Source organism: Natrix helvetica, assembly GCF_964273705.1.
Source record: "Natrix helvetica genome assembly, chromosome: 1".
Classification (NCBI taxonomy): Eukaryota; Metazoa; Chordata; class Lepidosauria; order Squamata; family Natricidae; genus Natrix; species Natrix helvetica.
The window spans coordinates 308793161-308820925 of record NC_138548.1 but is presented as its reverse complement, the minus strand read 5'-3'; the positions used below and the strand labels follow the sequence as shown (position 1 = coordinate 308820925).

Genomic DNA, 27765 nt, shown 5'->3' with positions numbered 1-27765 from the left:
TTTCACCTTGGGATCTATCTGGCACCAGTACAGATTCTTAATTAAATTGCCTGACTTTTAAGGGATTGATCGATTGATTGTGTTATTATTGGCACAATTCTAATTGATTTTCTAAAATCTTGGGTTTTATAAAATAGAGTCATTTTTAACTTCACAAAGTCCTTAACTCAGAGATATTGAATTTGTTTTTTTTTAAAAAAAGTTTTATTTTTCTTTCTCATATATATATTCACAAATCCACATTCTCATAAGAGATATTGAATTTATGATGGGCATGAAGCATATTATCTCATAGAAAGGGATCTTAAAGGAAAATTTCTAAAATTAAGATTGAGTTGAATAAAAGAATGAGATTTTCCCCCTAAATAAAGATATTTAGAAGAAGGGTATAATTTAAGATTTTTAATCCAAACGTTCTTAGATTATAGTTGGCAATAGAGACCAGTTATTTGTGATTAGAGTTTTTTGCCAGCTGGCAGTGATAAACTGCCACGCAGTAAAATTCCCAACCTTTATTACAACGAAAAACCAACAGTGAACTGTGTCATATAAAGAGGGATGATTGATGATAGATCTAAGTGCACATACATGAGCATTAGCATATAAATTACAGATGATAATAGGCAAAGTCTAAATCTCTGGATCTTGAAAAGCTACCGTAGTTTCTTAAGGTATCTTAAACCATTAAACTATTTCTATAGAAGTGAGCTGCTCTTTACCAGGCAAGCGTGTGAGTGCACACATATCATTTTGCAAATAATTATATCAGTTCTATGGATAATAATATTGAGGACTCCTGTAAATTATGGATAGATCGTGTCACATTCCCAGCTTGATGCTCCCTGCTCATCCTGGGATTGCCAAACAACATATTATTTGGAATTATGGCAGTTCAATATATACTGAAGGTGGAAAGTTAGGAAAATTGTAGTTGGTGTAGAGGTTTCCAATTTCATACATTAAATTGTTCTCTTGGCCACATTCCTATTTCTTTTGGGGGAATATCTGGCTTTGGTGTAGTTCTTTACTTTGTATTTTTTAATGTTATGTTATATGTACAAAAGCAGTTTAGTTTAGCTTGGTTTAATTTACTTTATTGTCATTGAACCTCATACAACAAAATTAAATGCCATCTTTTCTGTTTCAGTTTCTGAAATAGTTGAGATATACCATATTAAGAAGGTTACTAGCAGTAATTTGATTTCTCTTTCATGGTAAACATCACATTCATAAACTAGGAAAAAACAGATTGATGTTGTGGCCCACCAGCGGCCAGCGGAACTGGTGGCAGACTCAGACAGTGAGGTGGTTGGGGAGGAAGATGGGCCAGTCCTAGAGCCTGGGGAAGGCTCTGATGAGGAGGCAGAGATGGGGCCAGGGCCGTCCAACAGTTATCAGCTGCCTTCAGAGTCAGATATAGAGTGGGGCAGAAGAATAGCTGGAGCCTTTTCACGATGTGCGAATGCGCAGACCTGCCAGGAGAAGGGAAAAGCTAAGAAAGAGTAAGGTTCTACATTTAGTCAAGAAAACCAAAATGCACAAGTACAGTACAGGTGGTACCTTGCTCAATAGTAGTAACTGTGAGAGGGATCTTGGAGTCCTAGTGGACAACCATTTAAATATGAGCCAGCAGTGTGCAGCAGCTGCCAAAAAAGCCAATACAGTTTCAGGCTATAAACAGAGGGATAGAATCAAGATCATGTGAAGTGTTAATACCACTTTATAATGCCTTGGTAAGGCCACACTTGGAATAGTGCATTCAGTTTTGGTCGCCATGATGTAGAAAAGATGTGGAGACACTAGAAAGAGTGCAGCGAAGAGCAACAAAGATGATTAGGGGACTGGAGACTAAAACATATGAAGAACGGTTGCAGGAACTGGGTATGTCTAATTTAATAGAAAGAAGGACAAGGGGAGACATGATAGCAGTGTTCCAATATCTCAGGGGTTGCCACAAAGAAGAGGGAGTCAAGCTATTCTCCAAGGCACCTGAGGGTAGAACAAAAAGCAATGTGTTGTGAATTATAGGGTTTCCTGCCTAGGCAGGGGGTTGGACTAGAAGATCTCCAACTCTGCTATTGTATTGTATATCCTAACTTTCAACATATTCTTTTTCTCCCCCGGAAATCCCAACTTTGTTGTAGACGTTATCTATAGGACGTATTAACTTCCCCACGGGGATATATTCCTAAATACCCTTTCAGCTATCCTCCAAGGTACCTGAGGGTAGAACAAGAAGTAATGGGTGGAAACTAATAAAGGAGAGAAGCAACTTAGAACTGAGGAGACAGTTAGAACAATTAATCAGTGGAACAGCTTGCCTCCAGAAGTTGTGAATGTCCCAACACTGGAAGTCTTTAAGAAGATGTTGGATAGCCATTTGTCTGAAACGGTATAGGGCAGCGATGGCGAACCTTTTTGGGCTCCCATGCCAAAAGCAGGGGGAGCGCAGGGGGGTCGTAGGCAGGCGTGCCATACCCATAATGCTATGCGCGCGACACCCCCCCCCGTTGCGCATGCACGCAAACACGCCCTGCGCATGCGTGTGACCCCTCCCTTTTGGCAAGCGATAGACCCGTTTTTCACCCTCCCCAGGCTCGAGAAGCTTTCAAGGAGCTTGAGGAGGGTGAAAACAGCCTCCCCCACCCTCCCGAGGCTCTTTGCTGTCTCTCGGACTGCACTGGGGGAGAAGCATTTGCAATCGGTGTCTGCCCCGCCCACCTCCCCCACGGCAGCTTCTCCTTCTTCTGGCTGCTCCAGCATCCCAGCCAGAAGCAGCACTGTGACAGCCGCTGGGGATGAGGGGGCGATGGAGGCAAGGATGGGCAAGGGTTTCCCTCCCTCCCCACACGAGCGGGCTGCTGCACGGCTCTAGCCCGCGGCTCTAATGAAGATCTACAGTCCAGAGCGCTGCTACTTCCAGCCGGGATATATTCTGCCAGACCCTTGGCGGCGTCTTTATGCGGGTAGCTCATCTCCCTGCCAGCAGCTCATGCAGCGTCCCGGCTAGAAGCAGCAGCGCAACAGCTGCTGTTACCAGGGGCGAAGGGGTGACGGTGGAGAGAACGGGCGACCACCTCCCCTTCATCCTCTCCCCAACAGCGGCTGTTGCGCTTCTGCTTCCAGCCGGGATGCTGGCGGAGGAGCTACCGGCGGAGAGGTGAGCTACCCGCATAAAGACACCACCGAGGGTCTGGCAGAATATATCCCGGCTGGAAGAAGCAGCGCAACAGCAAAGGATTAGCGATGGCAAGGACGGACCCCTCCCTTTTGGCAAGCGATACACCCGTTTTTCACCCTCCCCAGGCTCGAGAAGCTTTCAAGGAGCTTGGGGAGGGTGAAAACAGCCTCCCCCACCCTCCCGAGGCTCTTTGCTGTCTCTCGGACTGCACTGGGGGAGAAGCATTTGCAATCGGTGTCTGCCCCGCCCACCTCCCCCACGGCAGCTTCTCCTTCTTCTGGCTGCTCCAGCATCCCAGCCAGAAGCAGCACTGTGACAGCCGCTGGGGGTGAGGGGGCGACGGAGGCAAGGATGGGCAAGGGTTCCTCCCCCCCCGCCTGAGCAGACTTCTTCAGAGCTCCAGCCTGCAGCTCTGATGAGGATCCGCGGTCTGGAGCACTGCCGCTTCCAGCCAGGATATATTCTGCCAGATCCTCGGCGGCGACATTATGCGGGTAGCTCGCCTTCCAGCCAGCAGCTCATCCAGTGTCCCAGCTGGAAGCAGCAGCACAACAATCGCTGTTACCAGGGGCGAAGGGGTGGCGGTGGAGAGAACGGGCGACCACCGCCCCTTCATCCTCTCCCCAACAGCGGCTGTTGCGCTTCTGCTTCCAGCCGGGATGCTGGCAGAGAGGAGAGCTACCCGCATAAAGACACCACCAAGGGTCTGGCAGAATATATCCCGGCTGGAAGAAGCAGCACAACAGCAAAGGAGTAGCGATGGCAAGGAAGGGCAATCCCAGGCGTCCGTCCCCCCCCCCGCCTGAGCAGACTTCTTCAGAGCTCCAGCCTGCAGCTCTGATGAGGATCCACGGTCTGGAGCGCTGCCGCTTCCAGCCGGGATATATTCTGCCAGACCCTCGGCGGCGTCTTTATGCAGGTAGCTCGCCTCCCCGCCAGCAGCTCCTACGCCAGCATCCCGGCTGGAAGCGGAAGCGCAACAGCCACTGTTGGGGAAGAGATAAAGGGGCGGCGGTCGCCCGTTCTTGCCACTGCCACCCCTTCGCCCCTGGTAACGGTGACTGTTGTGCTGCTGCTTCCAGCCGGTGGCTTCCCGGTTGCTTCTATGAAAGAAGCCCACTCACGCGGGGGAGGGAGGGAAGCCCCGACCATAGCTCTACTAAGAAGCGATGGCCAGGAACCCCGCTCTGTGTCTTTGGGCACGCACGGCCGTTGCTCTTCCTGTTGCTGGTTTTTTGTGTGCATGCATGCCAGGAACCAGATCACCAAATGGCCAACACGCACGTGCACCCTGGAAACAAAAAGATCATTTTCCTAGCGTGTGCATGCGCACCGGGCGGCTCCACTTCTGCTTTCTGGCACGCCAATGCATGTCAAGACCAGCTGGCTGCTGCGCCTGAACCCGGAAGAGGAACTGGAGATGGCTCCGCGTGCCAGGAGAAATGGCTCTGCGTGCCACTTCCGGCACGTGTGCCATAGGTTCGCCATCACGGGTATAGGGTTTCCTGCCTAGGCAAGGGGTTGGATTAGAAGACCTCCAATGTCCCTTCCAACTCTGCTATTGTATTGTAAACAAAGGCTGGCTCAGGAGTGAAGGCACAGGTGGACAGTGAATGGCCCCTCCCATAGGGAATAAAGAGACAGGTAAGGGGAAGGGAGTTTCCAGGAGACAATTAGTTCAATTCATTAGGGTGAAGATCTGTTTCTGACTTCCTGCCAAGTAATTGCTGCTACAGCGTGGCGTTTGGAAGATATCAGCCTGGCAACTCTTCAAGCCTGATAGCGGTCTGAAATGTCCTGAAAGACTGTTTGCTGGGACTTTGCTGGAGAGGAATTCCCTTTAACCTAAATAAAAGAGGTTTATCAGGATAAGGAGTCTGCTTCACGATCTTGGGAGACCTAGGTGAGAACAATTAATTTCATAATTCACCATCTAGACCTTGTGATAAAATGACCATTGTCTTACCTGAAGGGTCCTTTTCAGGGCGCTGCAACGGAGAGTCCAAAGAAGGGTTAAACACAGCCAATCTGCCCAGAACTGAATTGAAACTTTAAGCCACGCCTCTGGTGCCGACTCTCCCCAGATTTATTCAATGAAGACGTGGAACAGTTGCGCGCTGAAACTTCAACTGGAAGTCTAATATGGAACAAGTCAAAAATAGTCCAACAACAATAACAGAAACAACAAACAACACTGTGACTTCACAAACACCAGCGGAGAATAGACCCCAGGGCGGGGTGGACTCTCCGTTGCAGCGCCCTGAAAAGGACCCTTCAGGTAAGACAATGGTCATTTTCCAGGGCGCTGCTCTGGAGAGTCCAAAGAAGGGACATGCCCAAGCTAACTGTCACTAGGGCGGGAAGGCTCAGCGATCAGGGTCGCTCCGCTGGTATGGATGCCCTGAAGAACACGCCTCCCAAAGGCCCCTTCCGCCGATGCAAAAAACTGTCCAGTTTGTAATTTCGGACAAATGGAGACAGAGAAGTCCAGGTGGCCGCCTTGCAGATCTCTCAATCGGTGCCTGTGTAGACCAGGCAGCTGTGGTGGCGGCGCTTCTAGTCGAATGTGCTGTGATATTGCGAGGCACAGGAACGGACTGTAAAACGTGGGCAAGCGCAATGCAGGCTCGCAGCCCTCCGCCGATGGTAGATGAAGAGACCTTCTTGCCTTGAGAAGCTGGTTGAAAGGAGACGAATAGAGATTCGGATTTCCGAAAACTGGCCGTGCGCTTGATGTATCTGCGAATAGTCCTGCGCACATCCAGCATGTGCCAGCGCTTTTCCCTCGGGTGCCGAGGATGCGGACAAAAATCCGGAAGGACCACCTCCTGCGCCCGATGAAACCCGGAATTGACCTTCGGACTGAAGGAAGGGTCCAGCCTCAGGATTACTCTGTCGTTACGAATGAGACACAAGTCCTCTCTGACTGACAGGCAGCCAGTTCCGATATGCGATGAGCAGACGTGATAGCGACCAGAAAAACCGTCTTGAATGTGAGGTGTCTGAGACTGGCCGTCTTAATGGGCTCAAACGGGGGCCCGATGAGGGACCGCACACTACATTGAGATCCCAAGATGGGTATCTGTGGACCACTGGGGGTCTCAGGTTGGTCGCTCCCCTGAGGAAACTGCGGATGGTCGGATTCCGGCCAAGAGATGCGTAGCCCTCAACTGAGAGGATGGTTGACAGGGCTGCCGCCTGGCGCCTCAGGGTGTTAGGTGCCAGGCCCTTGTCCAAATCTTCCTGCAGGAAGTCCAGGATGACAGGAACCGAAGCAAGGGGCGCAGACGTACCATGAGCCGTGCACCAGCTGGCGAAGGATTTCCAAGTGGCGTCGTAGATACGCGTCGTGGACTGCCGTCGTGACGCTTGGATGGTGCCAATCACCTTGTCTGACAACTTGCCTCTGCTTAGGAGATCCCTCTCAAGTGCCAGACGGCCAGCTGCAGCCACTGGGGTTCTGGATGTTGAAGGGCCCCCTGGCTGAGAGAGATGTCCTGTGGAGGAATCCACCACGGTGGTGTGATCGAAAGACTCACCAAGTCTGCAAACCAGGTTTTCCTGGGCCAGTACGGTGCTACCCGCAGCACCTCCGCCTCCTCTGCTAGGATCTTCCTGATGACTCTGGGAAGAAGAGGTAGCGGGGGAAAAGCGTAAAGCAGACCTTTCGGCCACGGGCCGTGCAGCGCGTTGACTCCTTCCGCCCTCGGGTCGTGGAACCTTGTGAAGAACCACGGAAGATGCGCGTTGGCCGCGGTGGCGAACAGGTCCACCAGCGGGAGGCCGAACCTCTGGGACAGTTGCTGGAACAGCAGCGGATGTAGATGCCACTCCGAGTGGTCGACTGTGGATCTGCTCAGCCAGTCCGCCTGGGTGTTGCTCGTGCCCGAGATGTGCTCCGCCTGAAGAGAAAGGAGATACCTCTCCGCCCATCGACCCAAGAGCTCCGCCTCCTTCATCAGGGATCTGGAGCGCGTTCCCCCCTGTCGATTGATGTGCGCCTTGGTGGCGACATTGTCTGTCATGATGCGCACGTGGTGGCCCTGAACGGTGCTCTGGAAGCGCTTCAGCGCAAGCCTGACTGCCCTCAGCTCCAGCCAGTTGATGCTGTGAGCGGCTTCGGAAGGGGACCACCTGCCCTGTGCGAGCTGGATGTGGCAGTGGGCCCCCCAACCGAAGAGGCTGGCATCCGTTGTGATGGTGAGCCTGACTGGCTCCTTGAATGGCGACCCCTTTAACAGGGCCGGAGACAACCACCACTTAGAGAGCGACGTACCTCTGCTGGAACTGGAATCAGTCTTGTTGAGCTGCTTTCGTTTGTTCTTTGATATGGAAGCAGGAGCCACTGAAGGGGACGGGAGTGAAGTCTCGCCCAAGGCACGATTGACAGGCACGAGATCATCTTACCGAGGAGCTGTGAGAGCTGAACCACCTTGACTAGACGTGACTGCTGCACCTGAACGACCATCTCCCGAAGGCTGGCCACCCTTTCCGGGGACAGGGATACTGTGCCCGAGGTGGTGTCGATGACGGCCCCTAGATGCTTCAGTCTGGTCGTGGGAACGAGATGACTTTTTTCCAGGTTGATGGTGAACCCGTGGTCCCGGAGGTAATGGAGGCCCGCGTAAGAGAACCTCAGGAACTTGCGGTGGGCTTTGCGGATAGGGATGTGGAGGTAGGCCTCTTTGAGGTCTATGGACGTTAGTATATCGCCTGGCCTGATGCCCCCAAGATGGACTGGAGGGACTGCATCTTGAACCTGCGATATGTCACGTGGTGATTGAACCTCTTTAGATCTAATATCCCCCTCCACCCTCCTGAGTTTTTGGGGACCAGAAACAGGATGGAGTAAAACCCTCTTCCTTCCTGGCCTGCTGGGACAGGTTCTATGGCCCTGATCTCCTTGAGGTGCCTTATCTCCTGTTCCATGAGGGATCTTTTGACTAACCCTGAGGGAACTGGACACCGGATGAAGTGGCGGGGAGGGGGGGACCAGAATTCTAAAGTGAGACCCATGCGGACCGTTTGAAGAACCCACTGGTCCGACGTGGTCTGCTCCCACTTGGCGTGGAACTGCAACCGCCCTCCTATGGGAGCTGACCTGTGATGGTCATTTATACCTCCTAAAGGGTCGGGAGCCGGAGCCCCCCCGAAATGGCCGCTTGGAGAACGGCTGCTGGCGACCTCTGTCTCGAAAGGACTGACGGTCCTGAGACCGCTCACCCTGCTGGGGATACGCCCGATGATAGGGGGCGGAGCTGGTGGAGGGCTCATTGTTCCGAAAGGCCTCCCTCCTGTAAGAGCCAGGACCTTTACGATCAGGCTTTTTGGTGACTGATGGCATCACTTTCTTTTTGTCCTTGTTTTCCACAAGGACTGGATCAAGGACCTCACCAAACAGCTTGTCCCCTTTAAAGGGGGCAGTAACAAGCTTCCATTTGGAGCGCATATCCACATTCCAGTGCCTAAGCCACAGGAGGCGTCTGGAAGTAACATTAGACGCTAGGGCACGCGAGGCAAACTTAGCAGCATTCAGAGTGGCATCAGCAGTGTACTCTGTGGCTGCCATGATTTTATTGATATCCTGCCTGACTTTAACGTCCTTGGCAGGTATCTTCCTCAACAACTGCCTCAGCCACAGGAGAGCCGCCCTGGAGAAAAAGGAGGCTGAAGCGGAGGACTTAATGGCCCATGCAGCTGCCTGATGGGTCTTGTGACAAGCAGTTTCGGTTCTCTTGTCCTCAGCCTTGAGCCCCTCCAACAGGTCAGGAGGGAGCACAGAAGAGGAGGTAAGAGCCGCTACAGGGGGATCAATAGGAGGGAGCTTGAGCAGCTCCTCCAGGCTGGCATCCACCGTATATAGCTTCTTGTCATGGCTGCTGGGGGTAGCCATGGTAGCTGGCTGCGCCCACTGTCTTGAACTAAATTGAGGAACATCTTGGGTACAGGAACTATTTCCTGGACCGAAATGGGTTCCTCAAAGAGATCCCCAGATAGATCATCAGGGTCTACAACCACCTGAGCTGGGGGGGGGGGGTGGACCCCATGTGAGTTGAGATCTTAGCCTTATCTAAAATGGTTTTGAAATTATCCAAATTAAATAAGCCTGAAAAGGCCGGCTTTTTGGCGGGGCTTGCCTCATCCCCAGAGAATTCAGCTTCCTGCCTAGGAAGAAATTCCTCTTCTTCCTCCCAGTCTGACTCATCAGAGGCCACTGAAGAATGCAGGGACGGAGGTGGAAGGCTAGGAGTCATCTCTCTGGAATCCTCCTGGGGTTGCAAATGGTGGGTCTTGCGAGTGCGCTTGCCACCTTTTCGCATGCCTGCCTCAATGCCCTGGGAAATGGCCCTGTTAATTATTTCCTGCATTTCAGTGGATAGGTTAGGCCCTTGGGCCTCAATGGGGCGAACCCTTTGAGTGGGCCCGGGGATCGGCTGTTGAGGGGCTAAGGGCCCCATTGGAGCTGGTCCCTCCTCCATATCAGAGGGACAGGCAAGGAGATCAGCCTGATCAGCCATGGAATGGCCTGGAGAAGTTGCCATGGCCAAGGAATCCCCTTCTTCTTCACTATCAGAATGGGGCCTCCCTGGGCTGGAGGAATTTCCCTGGAGGGCTCCCCAGGAGACACCGAAAGGGAAGATTGGGCCTGCTGTTGGGCTTTGGAAAACTGTTTTTCTAAGGCCTTCTGTCGCCTTAATGCATCTTTGTCTAGGCCTGAGCCCTGCTTGGGGCCATGCCTGGAGTAAGGCTTACTCCCTCTAATGGCCTCCCTGGCAGCTTTCCCGGCCTGTCTTACAGGGGCTCTGGAAGAGACACCCTCAGAAGTTTCAGGGACCTGATCTGCCATGGTAACAATCACTGGTTGGGGCAGTAGGGGGATGGGAAACCACCACTCACCACCTCCAGAAAGCCCACCGCAGCACGATGCTCCTGAGGAGACAGAGAAACTGCAAGGCCTGAAGTAGCTTGGAATTTCTTAGGCGCGAGCAGAATTCGCTCCCAGCGCCTGCAGGAGAGTAAGGGAGGCGACCCAGCAGGCCACGATCCCACGCCGCTATCACTTGCTTGGATTGGGGCCCAGGTCGCCGGTCACACCGGGCAAGTCTGACTCCACGCGGCTCCTGCAAAGAGCCAGGCACCAGGCAGCTGCGGCAAAAAACTTTTAAAAGTAAAGCCGGAAGATTGTGCAATCCAAAATGGCGGCCGGAACTCACCGGAGCTTTTGCGCGCCAATTTTAAAGAGGGAAGAAGCCAAAATGGCTGCCCTGGAAGCCCACGCAGCAATTTGACTTGCTAGAAGCACAAATTGCAACGGAGGGCTTCCAGTGGGAATCGGCCCCCAGTAGGGGTGCCCCAACAGCGCTGGCGTCGGCACTCCGACCCACGCGCTTCCCCCAACAGCTGCCTGTGGCTTCTAGGAGCCAGAGCAAAGCCCCGGACTCCAGGAGAGCCGAAAGGGTGAGAAAAACCCAATTAAAAAGGGAAAAAAACAAACTTAAATTTAAACTCACCAGCCTGCTCTAAAAATCCTTAAATATAATGTTTTAAAAAAATTATTCTTCCTCTGGAGAGTCCAAGGAATCAATCTTAGAACTGGAGAAAATCTTAAAGCGCGTCTACTGGGCTAGCTGAATTGAAAAAATCTGGGGAGAGTCGGCACCAGAGGCGTGGCTTAAAGTTTCAATTCAGTTCTGGGCAGATTGGCTGTGTTTAACCCTTCTTTGGACTCTCCAGAGCAGCGCCCTGGAAAATGGCTCATAGTGACCTTGATGCATGAAACATAGAATTTGACCTTTTATACTTTAGGGGCAACTATTGCAACTCAAGTAATGTTTGTCAACAAGATAGTTTAATAAGTCTTCCTCTAAATGGATGAGAGAAATGAGGAACACCTTTCTATGCACCTATAAACATGGAGTAAACAATATCTTCATTCAGATCAGGTACAATTAGTTCTATGATTTATACTGCATATGATTCTTTCTATATCAGATCCATTATATTTAATATTTCATTTGCATTCTTAAGAAGTTATCATTCAGGATTATGTAAAACTAACAGCTGTATATTATTATATCTTTTTAGTGTGGAAATAATTTAAAACATCTGCCCTTATTTCAACATTTGCAGGCTTCAACTCAGTGAATATCTTTTTACCTAAAGTCAAAGTTGAAAGAAACAAATAACATAAAACTGTAAGTACTGCTACCAATACTTTCTTGCATTTCATTTGTATTTACAACTGGTTTTATCAGCAAAGCCTTCAAACAGCTAATTGTCTTTTTTAACATATACAATTTGGGATTGCTAATGAGTGGCAATTTTTGCTCCTACAGGGATTCTCTTTTCAGATGGAAATACCAACATAATAATTGTTGATATCCAAAGGATTGGACCCTTCAGTTATTTAAATGAACATAAGGCATTTTCACTACTCAGTTTATTTAAATATTTGTTTGACAGCTACAGCTGTAGAGTTTTATAGAGCCTCTGAATTAGCAAGGGTAAGTGTAGGTTATCTTAGTTTCCAGCAGGCTTCCCCAGAGAAAAATGAGATTTGCTGCTTATGAAAGGCTAACACCACTTAAGTGGGCATTAATGTTTCCTCTGAGACTTGGATTCCTGTTTTTCTATATTAGGAGAAACAATTTTTCCCAGAATTTACTGCTATGTTAATACTGATTCAACAATCTTTAAATATGTTGGGGTTTTTGCTATGTACAATGTATTGTGACAGTTCATATATTTAATTTAAACTCAGGAGTTTATTATGAAAGCAAAATAACTTCATTTTAGCACACACACTCCGCTTTCGATATCCAGAGACATTTTCTGTTGTTTTGAAAAGACATATGTAAAACAATATAAATCAATATAGCTCTTGAAAAATTATTTGTTTGAATTATCTTTTATAAGAAACAATAAATAGAAAAATTGAACTACTTTCTACTAAACGTTAACAGTTTACATTTTTACAGTTTCAAGATCTCAATCTAAAGATCACCATTATTTATTAAATAATAACAAAAGTGATGACTTTCATTCTATTTAAAACCTACTCCTTAAAATTATGTATTGCAACTCTCCTGTAAAATATCAGAAAAAAATAAAAATAAGAATAATATGTGTTCTGAAAAGTGACCAAAAATGGCAATCTAGTATAAGTGTACCCACAAATGAGTGAGTATGGCCCCACATGCTTAAACTACCACAGTTTTAGAAAATGAGAGGACAACCAATTGTGTCTCTTTTGGTTGAATGGCAAACAAAGCCATCTCAAATGTTATCAATCAAAATTTACATTCCAAAGTTTAAGAAAAAGGAGTGTTTGGGATGAATCATATTATGCAGCAAGCAGATGTTGAAACTGTGTGTTCCATCCAAATAATTTATGTTATGGCAAAACTGAAAGGGTATTTAGGAATATATCACCGTGGGGAAGTTAATATGTCCTATAGATAACGTCTACAACAAAGTTGGGATTTCCGGGGGAGAAAAAGAATATGTTGAAAATTAGGATATACAATACAATAGCAGAGTTGGAAGGGACCTTGGACATCTTCTAGTCCAACCCCCTGCCTAGGCAGGAAACCCTATACCATTTCAGACAAATGACTATCCCAACATCTTCTTACAGACTTCCAGTGTTGGGGCATTCACAACACATTGCTTCTTGTTCTACCCTCAGGTGCCTTGGAGAATAGCTTGACTCCCTCTTCTTTGTGGCAACCCCTGATATATTGGAACACTGCTGTCATGCCTCCCCTAGTCCTTCTTTCTATTAAACTAGACATACCCAGTTCCTGCAACCTGTTTTAGTCTCCAGTCCCCTAATCATCTTTGTTGCTCTTCGCTGCACACTTTCTAGTGTCTCCACATCTTTTATACATCATGGCAACCAAAACTGAATGCAGTATTCCAAGTGTGGCCTTACCAAGTCATTATAAAGTGGTATTGACACTTCACGTGATCTTGATTCTATTCCTCTGTTTATAGCCTGAAACTGTATTGGCTTTTTTGGCAGCTGCTGCACACTGCTGGCTCATATTTAAATGGTTGTCCACTAGGACTCCAAGATCCCTCTCACAGTTACTACTATTGAGCAAGGTACCATCTATACCAGTGTTTCTCAAACTTGGCGACTTTAAGTCCTGTGGACTTCAACTCCCAGAATTCCCCAGCCAGCTATGCTGGCTGGGGGATTCTGGGAGTTGAAGTCCACAGGACTTAAAGTCGCCAAGTTTGAGAAACACTGATCTATACTGTACCTGTGCATTTCATTTTTGTTGCCTAAATGTAGATCCTTACTCTTTTCATCATTGAATTTCATTTTATTAGATAATGCCCAATGTTCAAGTTTGTCAAGATCCTTCTATATCTTAAGCCTATCTTCTGGAGTGTTGGCTATTCCTGCCAGCTTGGTGTCATCTGCAAATTTGATGAGTTCCCCATTTATTCTCTCATCCAAATCATTGATGAAGATGTTGAAGAGTACTGGGCCTAAAACAGAGCCTTGGGGTACTCCACTGCATACTTCCCTCCATATAGATGCAGTTCAATTGAGGACTATATGTTGAGTGCAGTTGGTCAGCCAGTTACGAATCCATCTGGTGATGATGCTGTCCAATCCACATTCTTCTACTTTATCTAGTAGTAGGTTATGGTCTACCTTATCAAATGCCTTACTGAAGTACAAGTAAACTATATCAACGGGATTCCTCTGGTGCAATAATTTTGTCACTTTGTCAAATAATGCAATAAGATTAGTCTGGCATGATCTGTTTTTGACAAACCCATGTTGGCTTTTGGCTATTACTTTGTTTACTTCTAGATGCTCGCTAATTTGTTGCTTGATTATCTTTTCCAGAATCTTTGCTGGTATTGAGGTCAGACTGATAGGTCTGAGGTTTCCTGGATCTAATTTTTTTCCTTTTTTGAAGATGGGAACCACATCAGCTCTTTTCCAGTCCTCTGGCAGTTCCCCAGTGCTCCAGGATTTCTGAAAGATATAGTTCAGTGGTTCTGAGATCTCGTCTGCCAGTTCCTTCAGAACCCTGGGGTGTAATCCATCCGGTCCTGGTGATTTGAACTCGTCTAGGATAGATAGGTGCTCACTTACCATTTTCTTCCCTATTTCAACTTGTGTTCCCAATCTGATTTTTGTGGTGCTGTTTTTGATAGGTTGGACTGTTTTATCCCTTTGTGTAAAAACAGATGCAAAAAAAGAGTTAAATAGTTCTGCTTTCTCCCTGTTGCTTGTCACCTTCTTGCCACTTTCTCCCAGCAATGGAACAATTGTTTCCTTAATTTTTTTTTCTTGTTTTTAATATGTTGGAAAAAGCTTTTTTGGTTATTTTTTACTTTTGTGGCAAGCCTTTCTTCATTGTGAGCCTTAGCTTTCCTCACTTCATCTTTTCAGGTTTGGGCTATTTGCTGATATTCTGCCTTAGCCATGCCTCCGTTTCCACGTTTTATACTTATCTTATTTGTCTTTCAATTTGTCAGAGAGTTCTTTATGGAGTCATGCTGGTTTCTTTTGGGAGCTGTTATTTTTCTTCTTCATTGGTATTGTGTTAGACGGGGCTTTTGCAATCTCATTTTTCAAAATTTCCCAAGCTTATTGAGTTGTTTTCCTCTTGAGGATTCTCATCCATGGAATTCTTCCCAAGCTCTCTCTAAGTTTAATGAAATTAGCTCTCTTAAAGTCCAAGACTCTAGTTTGACTTTGTTCTACTACTTGTGTTTGCATAATGTTGAATTCCAATATTGCATGGTCACTTTCCCAAGGGTTCCTGTGGCTTCAACACCTTCTATCATTTCCTCTCTGTTAGTGAGCATTAAGTCTAATATGGCTGATCCCCTTGTTCCCTTCTCTATTTTTGAGAAATTAAGTTGTCTACTAGGTTCGTTAGGAACCTGTTGGATCTTCCACTTGGTGCAGAGTTTGTTTCCCAGTTGATGTCAGGGTAGTTAAAATCCCCCATTACTATTGTGGTGTGCTTCCTACATACCTTAGTTAGCTGACTAGGAAAAAAAGTTCATCTACTTCCTCTGGTTGGTTGAGTGGCCTGTAGCATAGACCTATGGCAATGTCATTTTCGCCCAACCTTTAATATTGACCCAAATGCATTCAAAATGGTTCTCATCATTGTTGTGCTCTATTTCTGTAGAGATGTAGTTATTTCTTATATATAGTGCAACTCCACCTCCTCTTTTATTTGGTCTATTTCTTTTAAATAATTTAAATCATTCTAGCTGCATGTTCCATTTGTGGGTTTCATCCCACCAAGTTTCTGTAATGGCAACAATATCATATCTGCTCTCACTTACTTGAATTTCTAATTCACCCTGTTTATTCCTCATACATGAATTGGTGTATAGACATTTGAGTCAATTTTGATTGACCCTTTGTTTACTGTCTACATAACCTGTGCTATGCCTGACTGCCCCTATTTTCTTGCCACTTGTATGATTCATGCACATGGTATGGCACTCACTATTAAATGCTTGGTTTTGCTTGACAGGAGGAGTAATAATCTTACCCGCAGAAACATCTATGTTACATGCGGGACCTAGTTACTTGCGGGATCGCATCCTCCCACACACATCCCTGCGGCCAATTCGCTCTCACAGGGAGGGGCTTCTCCTGGTGCCGTCCACTAGGCAATGCCAACGGGCGACACCAAGGAGTAGGGCCTTCTCTGTGATGGGCCCAACCCTCTGGAATGACCTCCCCCCCGACATTAGAACCACCACTGACTTCCGCTCCTTCCGACAAAAATTGAAGACTCACCTGTTCCGATTAGCAGGCCTGGCATAATTATAACTGTTACCTCCTGGTAGACATATTTTTAACTGGTTATTTTAGGGGTATTGCTTTTAAATTTAATTTGTGTGATATTTTTAGGGGTTTCAAAATTATATTTATACATACTTTACTCATCTGTACAGTTCTTTTTAACTTTCTTTTTAACCTCCTCCATATTTAACTCTACCTATTTAACAATTTTAATTGTTCAGCTATTTAATTATATTATGATGTATTTTTTGTATGGACTGTACACCGCCCCAAGTCCCTTTTGGGAGAGGGGGCGGTCTAGAAGCGCAGTAAATAAATAAATAAATAAATAAATAAATGCATTGATAACCCTATGAATTTTAGATTGCTGGGAAGAGAAATGTTCTGTATCTATTAATTCTCTGTCCCCACTGTTCAGTTTAAATGTTTATCCAGAAAATCTGTGAATTTAATGCCAAGTAACTCAGTCCCTTTCTTCAATGGCTGCAAAACATCTCTTTTGTAGAGTTTTTCATTCAACCAGCTACAGGCATCATGACTAATAAAACCAAAGCCTTCCCTTTTATACCACTCCTTTAGCCACACATTTATTTATTTATTTTATTATTTATTTATTATTCACACTTATAGACCGCCCCCTCTCCCGGAGAGGACTCGGGGCGGTGTACAGTCACTAAAATACATTATAAAATACATACATAAACAATTAAATTAATACTGGTGAAGGAGGTTATGAGACTGTAATCGAATAATAAATATAATACGTTAAAAGCCTATAAAACCCTTAAAACCCAATTAAATAAATCCCGGGAGGTAAAACTAAGACAGTGCCAGGCCAGCTGATTGAAATAGGTGAGTCTTTAACTTTTGCCGGAAGGAGCGGAGGTCGGTGGTGGTTCGAATGTCTGGGGGGAGGTCATTCCAGAGGGTTGGGCCCATCACAGAGAAGGATCTACTCCTAGGTGTCGCCCGCTGGCATTGCCTAGCAGACGGCACCAGGAGGAGCCCCTCCCTGTGTGAGCGGATAGGTCGCAGGGACGTGTGTGGTAGGATGCGATCCTGCAGATAACTAGGTCCTCTGCCATGGAGCGCTTTAAAGATGGTAATCAATACCTTGAAACGCACCCGAAAGGCTACAGGTAGCCAGTGCAGCTCGCGCAGGAGAGGTGTTACGTGGGAGTAACGAGTACTTCCCATAATAACCCGCGCGGCTGCGTTCTGAACTAGCTGCAGTCTCCGGATGCGTCCCAAGGGAAGCCCCATGTAGAGGGCATTGCAGTAGTCCAGGCGAGACGTCACCAGCGCATGAGTGACCGTGCGCAGGGCACTCCGGTCCAGTAGGGGGCGCAATTGGTGCACCAGGCGAACCTGGTGGAATGCCCCCCTTGCCATGGCTGTCACATGGTCCTCCATTGACAGCCGGGCATCAAGGAGGACACCCAAATTGCGCGCCCGCTCCACAGGGGACAACTGTTCGCCCCCTATGGCCAGCGATGGAGTCAGCTGGCTGAACCGAGGTGCCGGCAACCACAGCCACTCGGTCTTGGAGGGGTTGAGTTTGAGTCTGTTGTCCCCCATCCAGACCCCGACGGCCTCCAAACACCGGGACATCACTTCGACAGCCTCGTTGGGGTGGTTTGGGGTTGAAATATACAGCTGAGTATCATCAGCGTAGAGGTGGTATTCAACCCCAAAACCATGGATGATCTCACCCAGCGGCTTCACATATGCGTTGAACAGGAGAGGCGAGAGGACCGACCCCTGTGGCACCCCACAAGTGAGTGGCCTCAGGGACGACCTCTGTCCCCCTGTCAACACACATTGCTTCCGGTCAGAGAGGTAGGAGCCGAACCACCGCAAAACGGTGCCTCCGACTCCCATCTCCGACTCCCATCCCCACATTAAACTCTGCTACACGCTATCCCTTCCCGTTTTGTTCCTTATATACTGGTAAAACCTCTGAAAAGATAAGCCTATAACCTATACTACTAAGTTCATACCCCAAGCTCTGGAAATCATTCTTCACAGAAAGTACATCTTTTTGGGACAAATCATTTGTGCCAAGATGTATAATAGCATCAATGTCACAGTTCTTACTTGCATTCTTGACTATCTTGAGAATACGCCTCTTGTCTCTGCTGGCAGTAGCACCTGGCAGACACCTGACCTCTTTTAAAACCTCCATATCCTTTCCTAAATTTACATCCATTTTGATTGACTCACCAACCAGAAGGTGACTTCTTTTTGCATACCTTGCTCTTTTTGTGCGACTGATGTGTGATACCTGGTTCCTCATTTCGCCTTTCCGAAGAAAGTTCTTCATTTTGCACCACGATCCCCTACTTATTTGAGTCATCATTATCACAACTACCTTGACCTATCCCTTTAGTGTCCCCATTAAAGTCAGCAATGACACTATATATGTTATGCTGGGTCACAGCAAAAGCTTTATGTTTATGATTCACAGCTCTCACCCTGCCACATCCCACGGTTGTCCAGACTGCTCTTCTCCTGCAAGATCTTTGCGGTAGCGGAGGCTGATAGCGTGGCATCTCCATAGAGTGGAATGGCCAAATTGGACACCTAATTTCTGTTTGGAGAGCACAGATTAGAGATTCTAGATAGGTAATCTGTCTATGTAGCCTAGTAATTTGTTTACAAAGGGGACAGTATCCAAATTTGAAAAGAGTACTGCGAAAGACAGGTGCAAAACAGCTATTACATTGAACTAAGCCAGTCATTTTGAAATAAAATAAAATCACAATCTCAAACACACTAATCCAGAATGTATTATTGCTATGTTTGTTTATAGATATATGATTCGTGCACCGTTAGGCACGTGGGCCCCTACCTTAGTCTCTTTGTCTCTCTGACTCACCCCCCTTGTATCCAGCAGCTCCAATCCCAGCCTCAGGAAGGTTCAAATGAAATGATCTCACGGCGATGAACTCATAATCTTGCCATTATGTATTCATTTCCAAATTAAGAGGGATTTCATAGTAGTGGATTTTATGATTGAAAATTGGACATTATAAGATATTCTACAGTTAAAACATGAAAGGGGTATCCTGGTGAGGAGTCTGTTTAATGTATGAAGGTAAAATGCCCCAGGAGGACAGAATCTCAATTGTTGTCAGCTTTGCTTATAGTAAACAAGATAACATCTGTCAAATACTACAGATAAATAATAATCTTCATTTAATGACCCCATAATCCCTTGGGGAGTGGAATCTGGGCAACTGATTGGAACTGGGTGTTTACTGGCTGGATGCCCTTCCTGTTGCCAATGCAGAGTTATATTCAGCAGATATATTCTCATCATGCCCAGAGAAAGAAATGTCTGCCTCTACCCAGGATTGAACTCACAGCTTCCTGATTGTGAGGCAAGAGCTCCACTTCTAGGCCACTGCACCATTCACTACAGATAAATAATGAAACAAACAAAATACAACCCTGAAACAGTTAATAATGTAAGACGTTTTTCAGCCATCTTGGAGGTATCTCAAAATTGGTCAGATAAAGGAAGACTGCTAATCTCTTCATTATAGGAATAACTGAATTTTCTCAGAATTGGTAATATGAGTTCTTTAGCATACAATGAAGTCTTTGACACCATATGCAATACTGACACTAGTATCAGTATGGTGGTATCAGAGTATATACTAGCGTGGTTTTAATAGGTGAGACTAGTATGTTTATCCATTGTCCCCCTAATGGGTAACACATCAAATCAGGAAGAAAAGTATACTGTGTAAGGATATATATGATGTTGAATAAATATCTAGGGAGGGACAGAATTGCACCATAGCACAGATGGAAACTCTATGTCTATTAGTTTGAATATCTGCCTCTCAAATACGCCGTTTAACTTCAGCCAAAGTTTAATTAAGAGTGAGCGGATATATTGCTAAAACAGAAAAGTCACCTTTTGCCAGATCATGATTACGTTTTTTTCAGACTTTAAGACGCATTTACACCCCCCCCCCCAAGAATATGGGTGGAAATATATATGCATCTTATAGAGTGAATGTTGTCGAAGCCCCACCCACCCGCTGGCCCCCACCTTTTGGCCTCTGCCTCCCAGCAATTTGCCTCCTTGCAGCAAACAGCCAACAGCCTAGTCAGCTTCAGCACAGCCTGATTTAGCACAAGCAGCTGATTGGCAGTTGTATCTGCCTCCTGGAATGCCACCAAACAGCTGTTCCAGGCTGAGGGGATTGCCACTGCCTATTGCCGCTGCCACCTATCACCCCTTCCACGTGGCCCATTTTCGGCCCATTCCAGGCGGCAGGCTGCCACCTATCCCTGCCACAGGCCGAAAAATGGTATGCACAGAGGCCAAAAATGGGGCACACGGAAGCAGCAATAGGTGGCAGTGGTGATGGTGGTGTGGGTTGACAGCGATCACCGCAGCCTGGAACAGCTGATCGGTGCTATTCCTGGATGGAAATCCAACCACCAATCAACTGCTCATGCTAAATTAGGATGTGCTGAAGCTGACCAGGCTGTTTGCTGTTTGCTGCAAGGAGGCAAATTGCTGGGAAGCAGAGGCGGATCCCCCCCACCTTATTTTCCTCTCCAAAAGCTAGGTGCATCTTATGGTTCAGAGCATCTTATAGTCCAAAAATGTGTCTCCTTAGGATAGAAATAAACCTATTTTTCAATGTATATTGTACCAAGGAAATTCCCCAAATGATTTGGTATGACCAAAATGTAAGGTGACAAAGTTTCAGATGAGGCCAAAGGTAGCACAGCCTAGTTTTAGTGAAATGTGCATGTTGAGACTTGAATAAAGGTATTTGTAGCTGATGGGGTTTGGACTGGATGGCTTCTAATCTTGATATACCTTTACAGATGCACAGCTGGGTACCAACTAACATCAATCCAAAACTTTAGTTTTAAGCATTTAATCTGTTGCTGAGATGCAGTTGATATAATATCATTTGCATATTTAATAATTAAAAGGATGCTGTTTGAACATTTTGGCATCACTACTGGATGCTAAAAGAATTTTTTAAAAGTGTCAATCTTTTGACAATAGATTTGTCAAATCTTCTGACAAAAGCTTTCAATTTTTGATTGATTATGTGCCATCAAGTCATTTTTAACTCTGTGACCACATAGATTTTCTCCGAGATGATTTAACCCTAACTTGTGCACTCGTTACTTCTGCAATTGAGTCCATCTACCTGTTGCTGGTCATCCCCCTTTTTTGTCTTTCCTTCTACCTTTCTTGGCATTAGAATCTTTTCCAGAGAGCAGGGTGTTCACAGAATGTGTCTGATGTAGGATAATTCAAGCCTTGTTATTTGTGCCTTGAGTTGAGAACTCTGCGTTGATTTCTTCAATGATCCATCAGCTTGTTTACTTGGCTGTATTTATATTCTCAGGAATTTTCTCCAACATCAAAAAGTTCAAAAGCATTGATATTCTTCCTGTTCTGTTTCTTTAAAGTCCAACTTTTGCTTCCATACAATGCCACAGGAGTATCATGATATGCACAATTCTGATCTTTATAGGTATCAATACATCAAGGCATTTCAATAGCTTACCTAAGGCCTTCACAGCAGCTGTACTGAGTCTGTGTCATAGTTTTCAACTGCTTGTTCCTTTACTGTTGATCTCTGACCCTAAAAGGCAGAAGCCATCCACCACCTCAGTATTTCATTGTCACTTCTAAGGTTTGTTGGTCTACCTCTTGTAATTAATTTGATCGTCTTTTACTCCGATTTTTTTCACTGTGCTCTTTGACTTTTAATACTGAAGCTTGCAGATCCTTTAAATTTTCAACTATTAGGATAGTGTTGTCAACATAGCACATGGCTATCAATGGTTCTCCCACCAATTTTAAAACCAGGCTCATCTTCTTCCTGTCCAGCTTCCCATCAATATACAGTATATTCTGCATATATTGAATAACTACTGGGAGAATATACAGTCTGGACCCACTGCTTTGCTAACCTAGAGCCAAGTCTGTTTTATCCCATTCTGTCTGGACTGTGGCTTCCTGACCTGTATATAAGTTTCCGAAGAAAATAAGATGTTTTGGTATTCCCATTTTTCTGAGCATATTCCACAACTTCAATATATAGTATGTGTATGTAGTTGAGCTGGACAGAAATGTAGAATCTTGATTTTGGGGAAGGATTTATGAAATCCCTGCCAAAGATTTAGGATTTGGAAGCGCTTAGTCCATTCTGTTGCCATCTCCATCTCCCCTACACATAAATGTGTCCATGGAAATTATCAGATACTGAGCTCAACTTGGATGAAGCTTTCTAAAAATGCAGCAAATTTTTTTCTTGAAGAAAATGTATCATCATGGTGGTGGCGATAATAACAGCAATAGCAATTATAATCTAACAGCCTTCAAACTATCCATGATTCAGCTATCTGAGACTAATTATGACTTGCTTCTGAGAAGGCAGAAAATATGGTTAAGACTAATTTATGCAGCATAATCCTAAATTTATATTCTCAAAATAAAACCGAATTTTGATAGACTTATATCCAGGTAAATACACATTGGATATCGCTTTGATGAATGCTGAAGATGATCAAAGAAAATAATTTCTTGGGTACCATATCCGGACGGTCTTAGATGTATTTGGAAAAGTCAATATGACAAAGGTTCCCAGTGATCATAGGAAAAAGACTAATCAGAACTGATTAAAATAACTTGCATATCAAAACAATAACAAACGAATTATTGTGATTTGGATTAAAATGGAAAAATGGATAAGAATTGAAGTACTAAAAAGGAGATGTACTGTATAAATAATATAATGAGGATTATATAAACTTGATAAATATGATAGAGATTATTAACAATGTTAGTGTAAACTGGATCAATATAAAACTTAGTTATTTGTTCATATATAATAGAGAAATGTTTTGATAGAACAAGAAAGTTATAGATGAAGGTAGAGCTAAAGATGAGGAGTTAGGCATTTTTTGAATATATATGTTTGAATAATATAATAAGGATTACTTAGATTTGAGAAATGTGATAGAGACTATCTATTAGATAGAGACTAATATTGTTATGGTGAATTGGATTAATATGAATGATACCAAATATCCAAAAAGATATCAACGTGATATCTCAAAAGAAGAACACTGATTCACATTATAGCTAGAGTATAAATCCCAGCCCAGGAAATATGATATGGAGGATGAAATGTTGCTCCCCCTTCTGCCTTTTCTCTCCTAGCCTAGGAGAGGTAATAAGGGAAACAGCAAAATAGCCTAATATTACAAACACAGGCAATTTCATTATCCACCAGTAGATAAATTTAGTTCATGATAGTGGGGTGAGAGGAATGTCATACAGATAAATGATTTTTAGCATGGAAGAAATGATTGATAATAGAATTAAGAATAGTAGAAAAAACTCTGTTTAAGTACAGCAAGGATGGAACCATTCAAGGGCTCTGAAGTAGTGAATTTCTTGCATACTGTCCTTTTGATATGGCCAACAGTATGGAACATAGCCATGCACTGAAAACCAGGTGGGATTTTGGTTCTATAGAATGGCTCACATTTACTAGAGAGAGAAGGGGGTGGGTGGAATCTAATGTGCTATCTTTTTTTTTTTCGGCCTGGGATAATGTGACAATATCATGTTGCTAAGCTACATTTTGTCTAATCTATGAGGTTACTCATTCCAGCACTGATGCCAAAAAAGTAAACAAAAACAGGACAACAGATGAAGCTCTCTTCTGAAACTGTACGTGATTTTAATTATATCCTGACCCTCTGACGCAATGCCTCACTTACAGAACCTGTTGTGAAACGGCAAGTTCTGAACCTGAAGCATTATTTGATGTGTTTTTCTGACCTAGGCTGCACATATGCCTCTCTTCAGTCCTAATAATTTGTGTATGGATTGGCTCTAAAGTGCTCCCTGTGTGAACAAAAATTTTATATTCATTGTCAAATAGGAGTGAAATTTTTCCAGTGAAAAAGTGGAAAACTATCACTGATCGTCTCTTTGACAACTGCCCAAATCCTGGTCCTCAATTGCCAGGGAAAAATGTGTCCCACTAGTGTCACTGGCCTGCTCTTGTTATTAATGGAGGAAAACAATTTTGAATCCTCTTGCAGGGTTTTTCATCTTTCTGCCTGATCCCACTTCTGAAACAAAGAAAAGTCAGGGAGCTAAAGGGAATATATTAAAAAGCACAGCAAACGTTAGAGAGGAATGTTCCAAAATTTCAACCTGAGTCAGAAAATGTCAGCTAGTTCAATAAGCTTAACAATTGATTATCTCAAATGACTGATGTTGATATATAAAACCCTAAATGCTATAAGGCTTTAAAAAATAGAACAGTTATTTGACACAAATATTCTTTCTAGTTCTCAGATTAATTTTCACTCCAATATTTTTCCCAAGTAGATGAAGCAGAATAGGGCTGGGGGCAGTAGCTCACAAGAACTGATTTAGAAATTTTCTGAAATTTTGCAAATTGGTTGAGAGCAGAGCTGCAGAGATGACCAGGCTGAGTCTGGGGGAGGGATCAAATGCATCATAAGTCATGAGTCCTTTCATTTCCACAAGAGATGTAAGTCTCTTGTGGAAGAATTCCTTATCCACCACCAAACTGCTTTGACCATTAGTAGTTCAGATTCTTGTAAAGAACTTAAACATGCAATAATTTTTTATATCTCAACTGCCTGGATCTCCTGATTTTCCTGGCATTTGACAGCCACTATGTCAAACACATTGATCAGCTGTTCTGCAGTTAGTGGCAGGGTAGCAACAACAGAGTAAAAGATTTGGAAGGTCTTCTAGTTCAACCCTCTGCTCAATCAGGAAACTCTACACCAGCAGGGCCAATTCTTAAACATTTATCAGCATACCACAAGGTAGGGGCAAAAGAACTTTTCTCTCTGAAGATGCTATAATTCTTAGACAATTAGGGAATCATATTACTCGTTATTATATCAGCAAAAGAAGAATTAAAAATAACACCCTCCAACCCTATCTTCCATAAATACTCAAAATGGTAGATTAGCAATATTATGCTCAATTATTTAGCTCAAATATTATGCAATTCTAGCCTTCAACTCCCAGAATTCCCCAGCTCCAGGTGACTTAAAGTCCACACATCTTCGAAGTTGAGAAATGCTGCTCAGCAGCTACAGTTGAACTCAATCCAAGGCACTCTTTTCAGAGAGTTGACCTAAGATCCACAACATACAGATACCCCAATACTTAACCTACCCTTTAAATTACATACTTCAGTGAAATCTATTTTTGTGTAATTTGTTTGGAAATGGAGATTCAATGATATTGCTTTGTACAAAAATAATCATTTATTGAGGTGTGCCTTATGCTTTCTAAGACATGAGAAAAAAGTGACAGAATGTATTCAGATACCAATTTAAAGACTGAGCCGCAAGTCCACCACATTGTTTCATTGATGGAATAGATTCCATTGATGAGACGGAGAGATGAACATCCTACTGACTCCTCCAGCCCTCAAATCCTACCCAAGACTTTTTCAGAGAGGAGCTCAAACCTCCAGATCGGCTTTTGAGGTCAAAGAAGATTGCAGGAAAGAGAGAGGAAAGATACAGTTTTTAATGCCTTTTTTTCCAGCTGTGCTCCATATTGATTTACATTATTATATTCAGATTAGACCTTATTATACAAGAATAGCCCTTATAACTGCGATAAAATTGTTGGCTGCCTGCTGTATCCCTGAGCTTCTGATTTTGCTTTCCTCGCGTGTGTGTGTGTGTGTGTGTGTGTGTGTGTGAAATATATATCTTTTTTTTTTCAAGGCTACTTCTTTGGACCGTGGAAACATTTCCTGTTAATATTTTCATACTACATCCAAGCAGAGCTTTTAAATGTAGCAGAAAGTGAAACATATAGAGTTTCTGTTTCCTTATTGCTATTCCTTATTTTTTAAAAAAAAAAATGCCAGTGGGGTTTTGTTTCTGTATTTTAATAATACTGTATTTTGCAGTAAAGAGAAACACATTCAATTCAAGTCTTAACTTTCACTTTTTACATAAACACAATATATTCAAAACATGTATGATTTAAAGTTGTGTGTGTGTGTGTGTGTGTGTGTGTGTGTGTGTATTTTGAATAATGGCTCTGTCTGTTCGGATTCCGGTGAAGGCTCTGCCAGACTCATTAGATGGTTATGGATGGCAGTGCTATGCTGCCCTCTAATGTCACATTCCATACAGTTCATCCCTGGCACTAAGAATCCTCTTTATGGAGAAATTCAGTTAACATCTACCTCTTTTCAATGTCAGAAGATACAGATGCATTAACTACATTTCACTAATCTGGTCAAAAGATGCTTTCTTTTTACAGAACGTAATCCACAGAACATTGATTCCATTGAATAATTATGTAAAGAGTTTATAATCGTAGCAGAGACCAAATCTTCAACAGGGTTACTCGGGTATAAAATAAAGAGAAATATTGCTCAAAATGCCACTTGATTTCTGCATATAAAACCGCAGTCTTTCGCAATTCTGGTGTCCTCCAGCTGTCTTGTATTCTAACACTTACAGTAATCCATAGCCAGCATGGGTTTTGGAAAACACCAGTTTGAAAAAGATATTTTTGCTAAAATAATTTTTTTCCAGCCATTTGTACCAAAGATTATATCATCTCTCAATGGATCATAAATGTTTATATTAGAAAATCAAGGATTTTGCTCAAATTCACTTCTCGTGTTTAGCTAGAAGCCAGCCAGTATGGCCACCACAACCAATGATGGAAGTTAACATGTGTGGAAGTCACAAGGCAGGATATTTGCTTTAGACCTGAACATATTATATCACATTAGGGTCCAAATAATTAAACAGGAACAGTGTTAAATTGCTTTCATGAGATCCATAACCTAGCACCTATTGGTTTCTCCTCTAAAAATTAGAATGGAATTGTCACTGAACTGGCATTGTCTTTTCAGAGGGAAAAAAAATGAATCGGGTATTTGGCTACCCTTAGCATGTTACTTTTTCTTCTTCATTTCTGTCTTGCTAATATTTTATTAAGCAAGAAACATAAACAAATCCAGTCTTCTAAATCCTAGAAACCAAACTGATGCGAGGGCAATTTTTGTGACGCAGTTACTTCGTAAACATAATGTCTTCTGAGCCAAAAGAAATTCAATTTCCCATGAAATAAACAGTTCTAGTAATCATAGCACCACTTTAAACAAACAAATTGTTGGTCATCAAATGGGAATTTCCTATCATTAGTTATCATTAGTAACAGTTTGATCATTGGAGTTCATTTCGCCAACTGTTCTTCATGCCAGAAGCATCTGTGGGCAACATAACTTACTAGAATCTTCTATACCCTGGGAGTCTCCAGATGGTCTGGAACTACATTTCCCAGAATTCCCATCAACTATGAGTTGGGAAGGGGAGAATTACTCTCAACATATTAGGGAAGGCACCAGTGTAGACATTGCACCTAAGATGATGTTTATGGGGTGTATTTTCAACTTATGGACCAATTTATCTTGGCAAGTAGAAATAGCATTAGAATTAGATTTAAAATTAGATTTAATTAGAATTAGATAGTGAATTCAATGTTCCCAATTCCAAGTTCATAACTTTATCTGTGATCTTTCTAGTGGAATGATTGTCTATAGTAATGAGCCAGAAATGTCAGTGATGTGAAGATAGAAAACATAACCACTTTTTCCCATTTTTTAAAAACCTGCTGTCATGAATTACATCATTTGCCAGCTAGTCCTGGATTATTTATTATTGTTAGAATACATTACATAGATCCCCCTGAAACAGG

At 44.1% G+C, this 27765-nt stretch overlaps 1 protein-coding gene and 1 long non-coding RNA gene across 4 annotated transcripts in view; one reads left to right on the top strand and one right to left on the bottom strand.

Moving 5' to 3' along the window:
* CACNA2D3 (calcium voltage-gated channel auxiliary subunit alpha2delta 3) overlaps positions 1 to 27765 on the bottom strand; it is a 631895-nt gene that overhangs the window by 122330 nt on the left and 481800 nt on the right. The gene's annotated exons all lie outside the window — the stretch shown is intronic.
* LOC309383355 overlaps positions 11311 to 27765 on the top strand; it is a 39446-nt gene continuing 22991 nt past the window's right edge. Inside the window, exon 1 of the long non-coding RNA XR_014173828.1 lies at positions 11311 to 11376. This is a non-coding gene — a long non-coding RNA (uncharacterized lncRNA). The remainder of the gene's footprint in view (positions 11377 to 27765) is intronic.